Source organism: Sinohyriopsis cumingii, chromosome 5, assembly GCF_028554795.1.
Source record: "Sinohyriopsis cumingii isolate HCF-2022 chromosome 5, ASM2855479v2, whole genome shotgun sequence".
Lineage (NCBI taxonomy): Eukaryota > Metazoa > Mollusca > Bivalvia > Unionida > Unionidae > Sinohyriopsis > Sinohyriopsis cumingii.
This window is the reverse complement of record NC_142965.1, coordinates 11,332,380-11,351,144: the sequence shown is the minus strand read 5'-3', so window position 1 is coordinate 11,351,144 and position 18,765 is coordinate 11,332,380. Positions and strand designations below refer to the sequence as shown.

At 36.8% G+C, this 18,765-nt stretch overlaps 1 long non-coding RNA gene across 1 annotated transcript in view; it reads right to left on the bottom strand.

Annotated features, from left to right (window-relative positions):
- Positions 1-1,687: 1,687 nt before the first annotated feature.
- The window catches only part of LOC149798632 (uncharacterized), a 56,928-nt gene continuing 39,850 nt past the window's right edge, over positions 1,688-18,765 (bottom strand). Inside the window, exon 4 of the long non-coding RNA XR_016421005.1 lies at positions 1,688-5,908. This is a non-coding gene — a long non-coding RNA (uncharacterized LOC149798632). The remainder of the gene's footprint in view (positions 5,909-18,765) is intronic.

The following is an 18,765-nucleotide window of genomic DNA, read 5'->3' as shown; positions in this document are numbered from 1 at the left end:
CATAGCCTGTTTTCATTTTTGGGGTATTTGTCCTGTCTGCCATGATTGATTAATCATATCTAGTATGATTTCTTCAATATTGGTTGGTATGTTCTTATACATTTGATATCCTAGATTGTCTTCTCCTGGAGAGGTGGATTTCTTGTTTCTAAGGGCTGATCTCCATTTGTCTAAGGTGAAAAGGTCGTTTAGAGGAGAATTCCTGGGGTCTATGTCAGTAAAGAGGTAAGGATATTCACACTCTACTCTTGCTTTGTGTGCTTGGAATTGATCTGAGCGGTTATCATTCTTGCTCATTCCGGCGAAATATTTTGCTGTAGTTCTGCTTTTTCTTTGTTGGTTGATGCACCCTTGATATTTGGGATACTGTTACTACTGTTGCCTCGCATTGCTTTTATTTTGTTCCAGACCTGTTTGGAATTGCATTGCTTGATTTCAAGTGTAGAACAATATTTTTGCCAAAATGTTTCCTTTACTCTTTTGATAATAGTTTTCGCTTGTTTTTCTTTTGTTTTGTAGTCAATGTAGTCACTTAATTGTCCTGTATGACGAAATTTATTGAGAGGTTTCTTTTTCTCCTTGATTATATTTTTGCAGCCGTCATTCCACCATGGGATGGGTTGTTTTGTATTTGGAGTGATCTCAGATCCAGTAATGGGGATGCTTTGAGTGGCGCTGCATTTATCGCTTCAAGGATTTTTAGGTCGTCTTCCCGTAGATTGGCTATAGTTATACCAGTAAGTAAGGAATTGAATGTATGTCAGTTGGCTTTGTCGAGTCTACATTTGGGTACTTGGCAACTGGATTGGTATGTTTTATCGTAATAAGTATGGGAAAATGGTCGCTACCCAACGTGCAGTCTTTATCTACTTCGCAATTAATCATAGATGCAATTTGGGTGTGCAAATTGTTAGGTCAGTTGCTGATAGTGACCCGTCCTCTGGTGAAATTCTGGTTTTAGTACCGTCATTTAATATGACCAGATTGTTGTTAAGGACCCATTTTTCAATCAATAAGCTCCTCTTGTTTTGTTGTTTTCCTCCGTATCTTTTCCTATGTGCGTTAAAGTCACCACATATCATATAGTCACTCGTTGTGATGATTAATTGGGCATAGTTAAGGGGGGAGACAACACATAGCTTACCACGATCATATATATCGAAAATTTCAAATGAAAATAGACCACTGTGGATGAGTATTGGTTGATACTCAAGAGTTGTTGGATTGTCAGGGTCTGTTGTGGTTATGGAGTGTTGTTCGAATGTTGTATCTGGGAGTGTGTCGCTGACAAAGATGGCTAAACCACCCCCTTTTTTCTCATTGTCTCTCATGGTGAATTTACTGGTGGAAAAACCTGGGATTTTTGGTATATTTTTCGAATTTTGGTGAATTAGGGTTATTTGGATAAATATTAAATCTGGTTTGAGTTTGGATTGTTGGAGTTTGATCATTAGTTCTGGTTTGTTGATGTTTAATCCCCGGCTATTCCATTGGCAGATTAATAGCTTGTTTTTTCGTGATTTTATCCATTTACATGATGTTGTAATTAGTAGAACATTTGAAAAGTTACAATACTTGGAACCCTAATTCCGATGATGCTAGAAAAGCACATTATTATGCATACATTTATACGAGGGAAAATATTTGTGAGTGTTTTTACAATAATGGCATGAAAAGAAAAGGAAACTGCATTTTGCACTAGACATATATCACTTCAGAACAAATAGTTTCATATATTCCAACACTGTTTAGCCGTTGCACATTGTGAATGGCAGTTACATGTGCTTTCGATGATATTATCATTATCTAACTGAATCAAGGTAAATAGACATGTTTCAGCCTATAAAAATTAATACAATTACACCTAACTTAAAATTTTGAATAATCAGACATCTAATTGTTCAATGTTTGAATGCATCTATCGATCAATTTTTAACAGTTTTCTTTCCACTGTCTTTTTGGTTACATAAAATATGAATTTGTCGCAAGGCATGCAGAACATAACTCAGTGAATTCAGTAATTTCCAGAGAAGTTTAGTTTTCAGTTTAAATGCATGCTACTAGCTGGCGTTTTTTTGTGGTGAGAGTTCACCAGTCCAATGTATGTAATTTATGTAGCTGGGTGCAATGATCCACAGATGTATGAATAAGTGAATGGATGAATGGATGTAGTTTCATTGTGATACAGATGTATGAATAAGTGAATGGATGAATGGATGTAGTTTCTTTGTGATACAGATGAATGAATAAGTGAATGGATGAATGGATGTAGTTTCTTTGTGATACAGATGTATGAATAAGTGAATGGATGAATGGATGTAGTTTCTTTGTGATACAGATGAATGAATAAGTGAATGGATGAATGGATGTAGTTTCTTTGTGACACAGATGTATGAATAAATGAATGGATGAATGGATGTAGTTTCTTTGTGATACAGATGAATGAATAAGTGAATGGATGAATGGATGTAGCTTCTTTGTGATACAGATGCATGAATAAGTGAATGGATGAATGGATGTAGCTTCTTTGTGATACAGATGAATGATTATTGACCTACATAGTGTAACAGTACATACCAAAGCATTTTTTGCACTAATGCTTCCTGGTGGAAATGAGCAGCAGGGAGGGCGAATCCTACAACTTTTAGTAGGTTCCAAATGTCAAAATAAGGTCTCCAAAAGAAAGGGTTTTCAACCGGAAATAACATCGACTACGTTTCAAGAGGAACCCTTGGAGAGATAAGCCTCTTTGGGACGTCCTCCTGAGTTAGTCCAAATACGGTTTCTGGTTGAAAAACCTATTAATGGCGCTTCGATTACAAAAAATGAACCAATTCGTTGTCGTCGCCCTCCCTGCTGTTATGAATTAAAAAAATTATCAAGACCAACTCGATACCGTGTTCTAGGATCGTGTAAGTTTTTTGTTATAAACCCATGTGGGGTTATTTTAGCACGACTAAAGAAATTTTTTAATTTATTTATGTCCATATCGCCGCTACACCAGGTCTGATGAATATTTCGTAACGTGTGAGTATCAACTCCGTTAAAGACAGTAAGAATATTACAGTTATCCCTGATCACTTTAGGAATTTGTGTATACCTCTGGGTTACATAAATTACATCTGTGTTTTTGTGTCTACCTCTGGGAAATATCCTGGCAGGATTTGATTGTTTATCCAACATTACATCATCGTAAACAACTAAATTGTTAATTGACCCATCAATATCATCAATACTTGGCGCTTCATTAATGTCAGTCATAAATTCAACAACATCATCGCCGTTTTCATTTAACGATTTCGCACTTTCACTAAAATCTTTCAACACTTCGTAGCATCGTTGATCGTCTACAGATGGAGCTACCATACATAATTTATCCCACTTCATCCACTTCATTATTAAATTAAGTAACAACTGCGTCTTACCACTTCCAGATGGACCTATAATAATCATACGAACATAATTTGGTAGCGCTGCGTGATGCTTAACTGGTTCTCGTTTCCTTGTAGCAGAAAAATCAGTGATCTCCATTAAAATAATATAAAATAAATATGGATTTATATTGTGTGAAATGCAGGGCGCGTACACCAACAAGTGATCTAACAACCATTACAACAAAAAATAATAGATCTGCGGTTACGGGCAAGTGTGAACGATGCGGTACAAAGAAATTTAAATTTATCTCTACTGACAAGTCAGTGCAGTCAGGTGAAAAACCAAAACCAAAACCAAAGCCAAAGTCAAAGCCAAAATCAAAGTCAAAGCCAAAACCAAAGCCAAAGTCAAAACCAAAGCCAAAGTCAAAGCCAGCGTCAGGTTAAAAAAAAAAAGCAACACGGGGGTGACATCGCAGCAAAATTAACAAAACTACCTGGAACTCCGTGGGCTAAATACCCAGGAGAAAAACACCTCCCAGGATATAATTACTGCGGACCTAGAACCAGACTTGATATCAGACTTGATGACCAAGATCAACCAAAACCAGGCGAGTATCCGATAAACGCTATTGATAAGGCGTGTCATGCTCATGATGTAGCTTATAAAAGTAAAAATCTACAAGATAGGCATCTCGCGGATGTGAAATTAATTCACGCGCTAAATTCCATCACTGATAAATCTTTCAAGGAGAGGTTAGCTAGTTGGTTAATAAAATCCTCAATGAAAGGTAAATTAGCGCTAGGTGCTGGTAATTAATTATAAATGGAGTCGATTTATTATTCCCCAAAAGGATATTGGAGGGGTAGCGCAGCAATTAGAAAACTCGCTGAAGCAGCAAAAGTTACACGCCTTACTGCTAAAAAGTGGTTATCCAAACAGGCAATATGGCAAATTTACCAACCACCGCCTAAACAAATTCACTTTGCACATTTTGATGTTAGTGTTCCTAATGAAGTTCATCAGGCTGATATATTATTTGTGCCACATGATACTATTAAAATCAGAAGACGTCAAATTACATACAAGTACGCGTTAATTGTAGTTGATGTTGCAAGTAGATACAAAGATGCAGAACCCTTAACGACTAAAACAGCATCTGAGGTTGCTTCTGCGTTTGAACGAATTTATCAACGAGGACCTCTACGATGGCCACAGTTGTTACAAGTTGATCCTGGCAAAGAATTTCAGGGTGCAGTATCATCGCTGATGAAGCAACATAATGTCAGCATTAGACGAGGACATACTGCGATTCATCGTGATCAGGCAATTGTTGAGCGATTTAATGGAACACTTGCTGAGCGGTTATTTGGATATCAATACGCGAAGGAATTCATTCAGGACAAGAGATCACGCGAATGGGTCGCAAGATTACCAGGTGTGATAGTTGCATTAAATAATGAAATTACTCGAACAACCAACATGAAATCTATTAACGCAATTACCAAAAAAATATACCTGTACAGCGACGTGATTTTTCAGCACAATCAATACTGGGCGATGTCACTGTGAGATATTTATATGAACCAGGTGAACTTGAAGATGGTAAAAAAAGAGCGACTGATCCTATCTGGAGCATCACGACACACAAGATATCTGGTATAACTAGATCTACTGGTAGACCAGCAATCTACAGACTGGATTCGACTGCTCCTCAACGTGAGTTTACACGTGAACAACTACAAGTAATTCCCGAAGACACACAATTACCGCCCAGATCACTTAACTAGCACCCCTACGCCGGTTGCATTCAAGACAGGTCAGCATCACATTTTCTCGTGTATGACCAAGACGATTATCTTTTCTATCTACGGTGAATTGTCTTGGATTATTACTCGAATACTGCCACAACATTATACAATTACAGCTCGCACAGTGATTATTCTGCTGTTGTTTCAGTGTCATGATAAATTCAACGTCAAGGTCAAAATCGCGGTTATTTTTTTTGTCACTCTGTTTGTAACCAGCTAATTTTTTTCTTATTATATCATTGTTGTTTTTATTATTAATTTCATCAGCCATTGACTCATCCAAAACAATCCTTCGCAGTTGAGATATTCTTCTGACTCTGGACACAGCCAAGTAAACTAAGTTTGACCACTCGATACGATCATCAACCATCCAAACAACTGTATCAGAGATAGTCAGTCCTTGAAACGAATGTATCGTCATTGCGTATCCTAGCGTCCAGGGGGATTTATCAGCGCGCAGTGCATCTTCAACAACATTGATATCAACTGCAACAACATCATTTAATACGAGATTCTGCTTCCTCCCTGACTGTCCTGGTATATCAACGTCGATATTCTGTAACCGCGTATCAGCTGGTCGATAACACAACGGCACTGGCAACGTTGGAAACTTTTCTCGTTGTAATTGAAACAAGCGCTGTTGAAGTGTGTCTCTATCTTTCTACTTGCCACTATCAAGTCGTTTGGTCTCCACGTTTGCAGAAAGTCGCTCATTGAAGTCTCTGAAATTATTTCACGCATTATTTCACATTGAATTTTGTTCGGTTGTAGTCTGATTAATTTTTTAAACTCGTTTAATTCTGTATCAAGCGCTCTATAATCATCGTTTATTTCTTCATAATAATCAACAAAATCTTTTAACCACAAATGTGGAGATGGTCCAACAAAAGGTGGTGGCTGGCCATGATCACCACACATTATCACAGCTTATTTTTTGTTAATAACCAATCGAGAAATATTTTTAATGTTTCTAACGGTACCGTACATATTTCGTCTCAAACCATAATCCTCGGAATATATTTCTCTCCCATTCGATCAGGGGTCCATGTGTCGCCCTTGTATCTGAAAAAGCTGTGATAAGTGCATGAGTTAACCCTTCGTTGTTTCATCTCTCGCGCGAGTCTGTGTGTAGCTGTTAACACGATCATATCTGAATTTTATCAACACGGGCAGGCATAATCGTTTATTTACAATAAATAATATTTTTTTCACAAACAATATCTTTGTTTTATTAAATTCGTTTGGTTTCTTGGTTCAGCTGTATTTTTTCTGCGATTATATTTAAGAAAAAAGAAATACAAAAACAGCAAATTAGCCACGCCCACTGTGTGAGCTATTTTTGAGTTTCCAAGTATCAGTCAGTTTATATACTATAGCGTCAGAATTATACACTGGGGTTTCGAAACCCCAAAAAGTTGCACACCTTCCGCGTTATCACCGCGCGCGGTGACATTTTGCACCTGCGGGATTGATTTTGGGGGAGGTGTGCAAACCTGTTGAGCGTAGAATATAACCCCGTATATGTATGTGCTGTCCTTACACTATCGTCAAACCTGCTAAAATGTCATAAGACAATCTAGAGGGGGCACGGTAAATAGTGTGAAGAAAAAAAAAATACCATTTTGGACTTAGAAGTTCACATAAATGGTGTACAAATTTTTTTTCTTTTAAATATATAATTATATAAATAATGAATTACGAAAATATCAATGATGTAATTTCTGCTATTAAAAATTAGAAGAAAACGGAATTAATATACCTGATGAATTAAATCCTGAAAAAAAATCATGTCCGATTTTGAAGCATTGTATGAGGCTAAATTGGAAGGTCGGTATATTTTGCCTGCTCAGTACAGATTTATAAAGAAAATTCAAACTGCTATGTATAAATCACTAGCTGTAGTAGAAGAAGCACAAATAAATGAATTTGTTTCGTTGTCTCGTGCAATTGAAAAATTAGATCAGCATTATCTGAAGAATACGAAACCAGGAAGGTAATTCATACTCGTGTAAGACAATTGAGAAAAATTATGTCAGATTGTGAAGCGATCGAGAATTAGATCCCTTGATTTCTTGGAAATGAAGTCAAGTACGTGGAAATGAAATCGAAAGTAAAAAAAAAATTACCTGCATCAATCTGATACAGATATTTTTTTTTACCTGCATCAATCTGATGAGTTATTTTCACTTGTATCAATCTGACCTGCATCTGATGAGTTAAATACTATTTCTTTAAGCCGATCAAATTTAATGCAGAAATGCGTATAATTTAAAATCTGGTCTCTGTCACATGTGATCATACAAATACGTTTTTGCCGCAGTTCATCTAACTGTCCCTGCGTTAACAACAAGTCTTCATTACCGAATACATCAATAACTAAATCAACTGTGCTGACCGGGGACTGCATAAACACCTCTTTGATGTAGTTTTCAAGTGCTTGTTTGTCGTGTATAAAAACTTTCACGTGGTGGTAATTATATAATACTCGTTTGATTAATTAGAAATCAGGGTCTGTCAACAAAAAATTAATTTCTTTGCAGATATATTTTTTACTGAATTCGCATGATTTTGACTAGTAAACATCCCTTCAGAATTAGCAAATCGGACAACTAGCTAAGTACTTTCCGAATTAGCAAATCGGACGATTTTCATAATTTTGACTAGTTAATTACCCTTCAGAATTAACAAATCGGTCGATTTTCATGATTTTGACTAGCTAAGTACCCTTCAAAATTAGCAAATCAGTCGATGTGCAGTAAAAAATAAATTTCTTATAATATTTTTATGCACTTGCAGATTTCAATAAAATATATTTTTTTTGTTTTTTTGCTTTTTACTGAATTCGCATAATTTTGACTAGTAAACATCCCTTCAGAATTAGCAAATCGGACGATTTTCATGATTTTGACTAGCTAAGTACCATGCAGAATTAGCAAATCGGTCGATTTCCATGATTTTGACTAGCTAAGTACCCTTCAGAATTAGGAAATCGAACGATTTTTTTTATTTTGACTAGTTAATTACCCTTCAGAATTAGCAAATCAGTCGATGTGCACAAAATATATATAAATAAAATATTTTTACTGTTGCTCCGTGCACAAAAATAAAATTATTATACGTGCTTGTGAATTTCGGACGATTTTTATGATTCTGACTAGCTAAGTACCCTTCAGAATTAATAAATTGGTCGATTTTTATGATTTTGACTAGCTAAGTACCCTTCCGAATTAGCAAATCGGACGATTTACATGGTTTTGACTAGCTAAGTACCCCTCCGAACTAGCAAGTCGGACGATTTTTATGATTTGACTAGTTAATTATCCTTCAGAATTGAGAAATTTGACAGTTTTTCAGTAAAAACTAAATTTCTTATAATTCTGGGCGACAGTAAAAAAAATATCCACCTTGACTGTCAGGAGAATTATTTTTTTTTACTGTTTTTTTTTTAATGAGATTTTTAGGATAGAAATCTTTACGATGAGATCCTTAGGACAGAAATCCTTAGGATAAAAGTCTTAAGACTTTACAAGTAGATTAATATGTAGTGTTTCATGCCTTAAATCCAGAAGGTGACCAGATTGGTCTGTTAGTTTGAAATTTATTCTTGATAACAGTGGACTAAAACATTGCAAATAAACCTGATTGATCGGCTCTTGCACAATCAGATATCCAGGTGGTTCTTTCGGGGTGAATGAATAAAGAACAAATCCTTGCTGGGCTTGATCTGATACTGTTGTGTCCGTGCTGTAGCTGACATCAATGACATCACACACAAGATTGACCCCGACCACAGGGGTTATATTTACGATTTTCGGGGATACATGTCGGCCTGTCCCTTCTGGGTCATTGTTGTGCCGGAGAATAGTTGCTGGTGGTAATGTTTTTTTGTACTGTGCGAGTATGTCAGGAAAGAACTCATCAATGAGATCGCTGACCGATTTCTTTTGTTCAGGGACACTATACTGAGGGAATTTATAATTTGGCAGATCTGCTTCTGTTAACGAGCGCGCAGTTAAAAATCTGTGCTTAAAATCATCGGTACCTGAGAGAGAAATCATTATCTGAATTACCCGATAGTTGATATATTCCATGTCGGATGGAAGCTGATTTAGCATTTCTACGTGTTTAATAATCTATTCGCGTGAAGTTATATCGGAAAGATGTTCTTGAAAGAGTTGCCGCAATTAATGAAGTTTTTTTCATGTTCTTGATTAATTTCGCTTAAGTATCTAAAAACTTGATTTGGGTCAATAATTTCACCGCCCAATGACCAAAATTCAGTTCCATCACCCTCATCTCTCCACTTCATATAGATTCCATCTTCATTCAACGAACTTCTTATTCTAAGTAAAAGATCCTTGTACGATGGTGCCATATCGTGATACGAACTCTTATCCGTGACATAATCAGACTTTTTCGGTTCTGGTGGTATTGGTGGTGCTTCAGGTGGTATTTCAGGCCATCCTAACACTGTTCTGATCGAACTCTGATATATACCCACAGCGTAGTCTGGAGCGCTTATTTCGATTGCAGAAGACAGGGTTGGTTCATGAACAGTTATTTTTATCTTGGATTCTTTTCCTGTGATATTTTTTATTCGACGTTGTAATTCCTCATCGATTTCTTCGATTTGATAAGACCCGGTTGGTATCCCAATGACGTTCCAGTCGGGTGTACCATCTTTATTTTTATTTGCAAACACAAACGAATTATTCGCTGGTAATCCACCAAATGATTTTGATCTGATATTGGGCCAACTGTGATATACTTGTAATTGTGCTAGTGCGATTTCTTTCACGGGAATTGCAGTTGTAAAATTAATACTAAATTCAGGGTTAGTCGAGCTTACCGTTATCATTGAAGTTCTTTTGGGGCTTGTATTTTCGACTATCTGTTGAAGTAATTCTGTCATTATTTATCTTTGTTGTTTAAATGGCGGGTGCAGTCTTCGTATATCTTAACCATTAGAGCGAATTCGGAATCTGATATTGTTCGTCACTGAGGCTTGATGATATGAATGACGACAATTTTGAGTATGCTGCTTTTGCTGTGTTTAGTTGTATGATATAATCATGCAATTTTGTGCTCGTGCATGAGGATATCTTTTTCACGATTATATTAAAAACACCTGCAATGGCTGCTGATGATGAAACGCATATCGTTACTGCGATTGCAGGTGTTACTGGTGTTAGCGCTGATAATACTACTCCGGTGGATGCAACTAATGCGGATGCCAAGTATACTAACGCATCCAGGATAACTGCTCGTCGTTTATATTTCTCTACTTTTAGGTTGTATTTGTCGATGAGGGTTTTTAACTCTGATTGCCATTCGCGTACTTGATCGTATCTATATTGTTGCGCATCTAATGTTGTTGATGCTGTTGTCCTTAACTCTGTTAATGGGGTCATTTATTATCTTACGCAGTAACCAATTGAGGTGTTACTGCTACAAATTCCAAACACCACCAATAAGATGTTGCATTTAATGTCTTATTGGCTGCTTCCAGTATAAACTCTTCTTCAGTTCCGCTATTTATTATTACAGTCACAACCCTGGAAAACCTGTCGGTGGAATGTCGCCAGGGATATGTTGTGAAAATCTCAAATTTTGCAGCACTGAACACAGAAAACCTATACACTCCAGTGGCTGGTGCGGTGTATTTGATAGTATTATTTTGTTTAGACCATGTTGCGAACCCAGATGATACCGTGTATACTATGTTGGTAAAATGCCCAAGAGTAACTCCAGGTGGGATTTTAATCAAACTGGTTTTATTAACGATATCAGGGATCCCACTTACGATATCTTGCTGTGTTTGTTTGATCGTGTCAATGTTGGTTTTGATATCAGAAAGATTTATGTCAACGGTGAGCGGATCACCAAAGAATTCTTCTGCGGTTTCATTAATTTTTTGAAAGTTTGTACGAAGTCTTGAAAACGCGTTTACGTGAACGTCATACTCGGTCCGCAATGTGGATAATTTATTGTCTACGGTGTCGATGTATAATTTGTTTGCAGCATCTTTGTTGGATGTTGGATCCGCTAACACCAGTATTTTGTTTCCGTTCATGTTGAGTTCACCTGTCATTGTGTCACCGGTGTTTTCTTTAACGATTTTATAATAACGCTTCTAGGGTTGTGAAATGCGTGTCAACATATTGTTTGTTTGAGGCATCTTCCGGGGATTTTGGATCTCTTAACACTGTTATCTTGTTTCCGTTCATGCTGAGTTCACCTGTCATTGTGTCACCAGTATTTTTTAGGCGATTAGCAACGTTTTTTGCAATTTCATCTCTGATGGTTGTAAACGATATTCTTGAGTCTCTGATTTTTCCGCTGTCAGTAAACACAGGGATGTTATCCGGGGTAGCTCCAAGAACCCTGCGAACTATGTCATTCCATTTGATATTATTGGTTTTAGCTTGCCATGTCGGTCCTGAAAAATAACAACCTCATCTGGGTCTATCCCGGACAACGATAAAAGATTGTCGATTTCATCTTTGGTCGCATATTTTGATATATCTACATCACCGCGATTTTTTTTTTATCTTTGCTTCGATGAGAGATCTTCCGTAAATATCTACCATTATTCTTTAAGGATTGTTTAAAATGTTAAATCGGCCCGCGGTATACTCGTGCATGACTTTGTGAGGCGGTTTGGTTGATTTTGATATCGCGTCAAGAACATTTAATACTTCATGGCCACATATTGGCGGATCGGTTAGTGTTTGTGTTGGTAGCGTTGAATACCAGACTAGGATGGGAATTGGAGTACTTCGTACTCTACGTGCGTATTTGAGGAATTCAACTGGCGGTGCTAACCCATACGAATCGAAATAGATAATTCCACATGGATGTATCGCGTAAGCAACCCAGTGAGTTCCTGGATCATCGCTGTTATCGAGATTAATAATTCCAGTTTCTGGATTATTCGGTTGTTGTGGTAACTGATCTCGCATAAAGACGCCTCTGAAATTTTTTATTTTAAGTTGTTAGCAGCATCGAGCAAATCAAAATTTCACATCGGTGTGTGCAATACTTCGTGGGTACCATGAAGGTGGAGTTCCTGGAAGTCTTAGACCCCGTCCTTTTTTTGTATCCTTTTCCAGTTGCTTTCTTTAATGCCATTCCAGCAGCTCTTAACGCGGCTGCTTTTGCGACAGCTGGGGCAGCAGCAGCTATTAATGCTGGTATTGCTGTGAGAAGTGGAAATATTCCTCCGGTTTTAACCATATCCTTGGTGGCTTTTGGAGCAAAATCAAGTTGAGTTCCAGTTTTTGCTTGCTTTGCTTTATTGAAATGTTTTAGTTGGGTTTTAGTCAGCGATAACTTGTTTGAGCCACCATTAACAATTTGATCGTTTTTTAGTGTTATCGTTGCCCCACATGCGCTCGCGTTTTTTTTATTGTAATTTTTTTATCTGACCAGAAGTCTGTGACATTAACGTGACTATATGACATTTTTATAATAAACGCGATTGATCTAATTGTCTACATCTTTTCTACTGGTGCATCAACGACTCTCATTCGGCCACCAACACCCTCAAGTAACATTGTCTTATCACTGAGTATAACAGCAATTGCTCTGTACTCAGCTATAACCCCTCTTGTCACTTGAGCTCTGAAATGCACATCAACGACAGACTGTCTAGTTAAATCAAAATGCTCTAGTGAGAAGTAATAGATTGGATAATGTGCCATAAAATCCAATTGTGATATCTGCAAACCAGTATCGATATTTATATCACGCGCTAGATATTTCATCAAGTGATGATATACACGTGCAACATGATAATTAGCAAAATTTAATTGTATATTTTCAGATGGTTCTTGATGCCCGTTTATTCTTAAAGAAACGTCAGTAACACCAAGTTGATCAAATATCATGTGACTACGTTCTTGTGAGTTTCTTCGTGTAATATCTTGAAGAGCAATGAAAATATGTCGCGGTGCAGAAACCCCTTGCTGTGATGCTACATGCCATGTAAACAAACCATTAACGGTACTTTGCGCGCTATCTATGGTTACTGTAAGCCATGATAACAACGATATACCACCTTGATCCATAAAAGAAAGCAGTCGCTGTTCTTCAGCAATTGTCGGAGTCATTACCGGCATCCACAACAGAAGTTTTGTTATTAATACTTTACCAGCATTACCAACTCCAGCTTCTCGCCATAAGGCACCACTGTCATCATTTTTTTTTAAAGTACAACCGTATGTTTTGCTCCAAAATATACCTTTTTGATATCTCGACAAAATCCAAATATATGCAACAGCGGAATGGCACAACAAAATTTTCTACTATTTCTACTCAACATTTGTCCACGTGTATAAAATCCAAAATTACAATTTTCATTAACATTAATAATCGTGTCTTCCACGTCAATATCAGCGGGATTAGCAGCACGGTTTTTTGGTCGTCTAATATTGTACTGATTATTGTCAGGAAAATTAGAAGTATCCTTGGCAAACATCATTGATGGACCAGCTGATCTTGTATAATCATCAGAGTATCTTGCTAAACCTATTATTGTTGTAGCCACATCAACATTGTTCTCAATTGACTCCATTTTTTTCCGTCAATGAGATATGCAGCGCTTTCAAACAAGGCCATAATTCCATTATTAACAAAACCGATTTTAAAATGCTCTCCATATTCTGTATTATCTGTTTTTCAAATTTCACCTTCTACTTCGATAAAAGCTTCAGCGGGCAAGAAATATCTACTTGTGTCTTGAACCTGCAATTCAATTCGTCCTCGTTGATTTGGATGTTGTATGCCATAAGAATAGTACTGAAAATCATGCACTGATTCATCCTTAAGTACTGGTGCATCCATGTCAAATGCTGGGTCGGATTGACGTTGAAACATTTTGTTATAATTTGTTATCTTCTAAAACGAAGACCACTTCCTGACACCATACTTGTATTTATTTGTTCAGCCCCTTGATTTATCTACTCTGCTAGTTTTTGATTTGCAGCTTGATTTATTACTTTACTGACATTTGCCGGCATCACTTCGGTGCTTGGTAATTTCACCGGTGGTTTTGGTCTGCGTATTAATCGTGCTAGTCTGTTTTTGATTGCCAAGAGCGCTTTACTGGCAACGTTACCAACAGCACCAGTAGCTTTATCACGAATTACGCCAATAGGTTTCATTGATAATTGTTTTACGATCGGTATTGCTTTAGGAGCCATTCCCGCAAATAAACCTTGAACAACATCACCAAATCCATGTCCGTTAAGTTATTTTGTATACTGGCAATCTTGAATTTACCACCCTGACCATAACTGACCTACGATGAGAATCGTGTATGATCATTTATATAAGTATTCATTTATCTAACAACTAGTCACTATTATAGTCATCAACAAGCTCATTAATAAACTCTCGGTAGATATCGATATCCATGATACCACCTTGAAATAATCGTCTGCAAATATCAGCTGCTTCATTAATTATTTCTGGTGAGTTATTTCCAGCTCGCTTTCCTCCTATGAAAACTTCTGGCCACTGCGCATCATTGAAGATACTGTTAGGACAGGGAATAAAACCACTTCCCAGACCACTGCCAGATGCGCCAGGAGGATCATCATCATCCTTTCCTGCCAATATCTGTTCCCTTTCTCTTTTAAACTTCTCAATTGGCTCCCTCAATATAGTACGTTGTCGGATATATAATCGCTGCAGGGGTGAAGAAATTTGCTGCGGTGAAGAAGACTGTTGTTGTTCTATCTGTTGCAGAGGTGAAGGAAGTTGATATGACGATTCCTGCTGGGAGAGTTGTTGTTCTAGTTGTTTCACACTCTTTTTATGAAGTCTCCTTACTTCTTGATCAAGCTTTCTGTATTCACTACCGCTGGCTTGTTTTTTGTTTTTATATATGCGATATATCCATTTAATAAGATTATCATCCTTTAATTTTTCAAAACCGGGTTTTAAGAAACCAGATTTATTAAATATACCAGGGAATATTTTTTCTGGCAACTCTTCTATTTTAGTACCTTTAATATCTTCAACAAAACCCTCCCTAAATTTTCCAATCAGTCCAATATTTTCCTCTATTGGTTTAGGCGCAAGTTCTTTTCACGTCGGCAACTTCAGTATGAATTTGTCCAATACCTTGAAGTATTTCTTCGCCAATGGATGGAGGCTGAGCTGCAGCTATATCAGTTGGAAGATCTTGTAAAATCTTTTTTGTTTTTTTAGTTCCCCTCGCAATTTGTTCAGCTTGCTCAGCGGTCTGTTTTAATATTGGAAGAATACCTTTTTTCTTTCCTCCTCATCCTTAATATCTCCCAATAAAGCTCTTTCAGTGACCGCTGCAGCTTTTTCAGTAGCTGTTGTAACGGGTTTAAATAATTGTTCTGTGCCTGTAGCATATTCAACTTGTGCTTCCTGCCGCGGTTGTAATTTTTGTCTTACAGAATCTCTCACAGGAAGAAATTTTTTGATTGCTTCTAGTTGCTCTTGAGCTAATCGAGTAGTATATGCTTCTCCAATATATGCCATTATCAATAACATAAATTTTTAATTTATAGCAGCAGGGAGGGCGATGACAACGAATTGGTTCATTTTTTGTAATCGAAGCGCCATTAATAGGTTTTTCAACCAGAAACCATATTTGGACTAACTCAGGAGGACCTCCCAAAGAGGCTTATCTCTCCAAGGGTTCCTCTTGAAACGTAGTCGACGCTATTTCCGGTTGAAAACCCTTTTTTTTGGGAGACCTTATTTTGACATTTGGAACCTTCTAAAAGTTGTAGGATTTGCCCTCCCTGCTGCTAAATGTATGTTGATATGTTTGTATGTACGTTCGTGTACATATGCATGTATGCATTAATGTACATCTGTATGAATGAATATATATATATATATATATATATATATATATATAACTTTACTCCATATGTATGCATTTATGTAGGGATTTGTATCTATTATGTCATATTATGTCCATCTATTTGTTTGTATGTATGTATGTATATATTATGTGTTTTAAAAGTATATTCCATTCAGCTATAGACGTAGGAGGAATTAATCCTGGTCTTTGAGAAGACGAACATACATTAACAAAATGGTATGACTTTTTCATTTTGCAATGTTCTTGAAAGTAAAATTGAAAGTAAAATATAAATTAGCACTGGGATTGGTAGGATCATGACCAGATTGAGACAAGGGGATTTTGCAGTGAGAGTGCCCTTACTGAAGGGAAGCTTATGCACGCCTAAAATAATCCAATCAGTAATACTCATTCATTTATATTGTGTGATTGGCTATTTTAATTACATATTGTACAGCTTCTGAATATAATGCATGTGTCAAATATTCATAATGGACTGTAACAACATATTGTGTTAATAAGGGAAGTAAGTTTGCCTCTTGATGAATATGGTTATTTCCCTTGCTAAGAAATTTATACTCCCATATTGTTACATTGCATACATGTTGAAATCTTTTGCTTATTTATAATTTGATGTTAGTAAGACTGAGCCCCACCCCCACTCCTAAGATCTTGACAAACTTTTGTGTGGAATTGCAATGCTACTAGTGTGTATAATGACATTCCAAGGCCTGTAAATACTACTAGTGTGTATAAATGACATTCCAATGCCTGTAAATAATACTAGTGTGTATAATGACATTCCAAGGCCTGTAAATACTAGTGTGTATAATGACATTTCAATGCCTGTAAATAATACTAGTGTGTATAATGACATTCCAAGGCCTGTAAATACTACTAGTGTGTATAATGACATTCCAAGGCCTGTAAATAATACTAGTGTGTATAATGACATTCCAAGGCCTGTAAATACTAGTGTGTATAATGACATTCCAAGGCCTGTAAATAATACTAGTGTGTATAATGACATTCCAAGGCCTGTAAATAATACTAGTGTGTATAATGACATTCCAAGGCCTGTAAATACTAGTGTGTATAATGACATTCCAATGCCTGTAAATAATACTAGTGTGTATAATGACATTCCAAGGCCTGTAAATACTACTAGTGTGTATAATGACATTCCAAGGCCTGTAAATAATACTAGTGTGTATAATGACATTCCAAGGCCTGTAAATACTAGTGTGTATAATGACATTCCAAGGCCTGTAAATAATACTAGTGTGTATAATGACATTCCAAGGCCTGTAAATAATACTAGTGTGTATAATGACATTCCAAGGCCTGTAAATACTAGTGTGTATAATGACATTCCAAGGCCTGTAAATACTACTAGTGTGTATAATGACATTCCAAGGCCTGTAAATAATACTAGTGTGTATAATGACATTCCAAGGCCTGTAAATACTACTAGTGTGTATAATGACATTCCAAGGCCTGTAAATACTACTAGTGTGTATAATGACATTCCAGTGTTATATGGTATATGTAACAAATATGACCCTATTTTTCCTTACCTTTGTATGATAGATATAAATACAAGTAGAAATTCACTGGTAAAATGTTTTATATTTTAGAGTATCAGTATACCTTGATTATTCAAGGTACAGAGTTATGCACGTTCATCTCTGCTAGTATGTAGGTGTATTTAGCACATGTGGGATAATGAGAACCTGTCTTAAATTCTGCTAGACAAGTTTCCGATGTGTTAACACCGACTACACCTTGGCTGATCAAGCAAATAATTTTGTGCTTTGTTCTAGCGACATCTCTTCGATTTCATGAGTTGTTTCCCTTAGTATGTAATGCCATCTAACCAATAGTGTGTAACAGTGGTACATTGTATATCGACCGAAAAGGTGGAGGGAGTTAACTTCAAAAGGATACTAATTTGTAAGTTTAACATTGAAAGTATGACTATGTACCAGAGAGAAACCATTAGAAGTGTATTTGCTTATTTATGAGTTCAGTCTAGGTATGTGTTCTTGTCTCAATGATGTAGGAACAATGTTCAAATTTGAAAAAACGTAATTTAAATTGGGTGCAGTCGCTTGCCGTCAGATCCAATGAAATCCACAGATCTGAAGCACAGAAATATCTGCTCCAACAACTTTGGTGTGGACAAGGTTAACATATTGGAACCTTGGCTAGTGAAGATGCCACTTGCACAAAAAATGGAAACCTGTGGATTTAGTGTGCTTTGCTGGGGAAAGGAATATATGATTAGTGGGTCATGATATTGATGCATACAAACTAGGTCATCTCTCTATTTGTTCAAGGGACCGCTCCGGTCGCCTAAGAGGTTAGAGTGTCTGCCTCGTGTGTGGGAGGTTGCTGGTTAGAACCTCAGTGTAACCAATGACTTATAAAAATGGTACTAACAGCTGCCTCACTAGGCACTCAGCATTAAGAGATTAGTGTTAGGACTGGTCAGCCTGGTGTCAGGATAACATGACTGGGTGAGACATGATGAGTGAAAGTCTACTCCATAACATTCTCTCTCATAATTGCTTTGGGATGTTGGCAGAAACTAATGATTGTAGCTGTTTCCTATATACATGTACTGCTGCATGCATGGCCATGCAATTTCATGTGTACATTCATTTTGGTCATTTATGTTAATACCCACTGAAATCAGATTGAGGTTGTAATTACCTACTTTTCTGGCTT